The following is a 481-nucleotide window of genomic DNA, read 5'->3' as shown; positions in this document are numbered from 1 at the left end:
TGTAGAACCATAGTAAAGACCAGTATGGACTATCAATACAGGTACTGTATGTAGAACCATAGTAAAGACCAGTATGGACTATCAATACAGATACTGTATGTAGAACCATAGTAAAGACCAGTATGGACTATCAATACAGGTACTGTATGTAGAACCATAGTAAAGACCAGTATGGACTATCAATACAGATACTGTATGTAGAACCATAGTAAAGACCAGTATGGACTATCAATACAGGTACTGTATGTAGAACCATAGTAAAGACCAGTATGGAGTATCAATACAGGTACTGTATGTAGAACCATAGTAAAGACCAGTATGGACTATCAATACAGGTACTGTATGTAAAACCATAGTAAAGACCAGTATGGACTATCAATACAGGTACTGTATGTAGAACCATAGTAACGACCAGTATGGACTATCAATACAGGTACTGTATGTAGAACCATAGTAAAGACCAGTATGGACTATCAATACA

This window comes from Oncorhynchus nerka, linkage group LG17 (assembly GCF_034236695.1).
Source record: "Oncorhynchus nerka isolate Pitt River linkage group LG17, Oner_Uvic_2.0, whole genome shotgun sequence".
Classification (NCBI taxonomy): domain Eukaryota; kingdom Metazoa; phylum Chordata; class Actinopteri; order Salmoniformes; family Salmonidae; genus Oncorhynchus; species Oncorhynchus nerka.
This window is presented reverse-complemented; position numbering follows the sequence as displayed.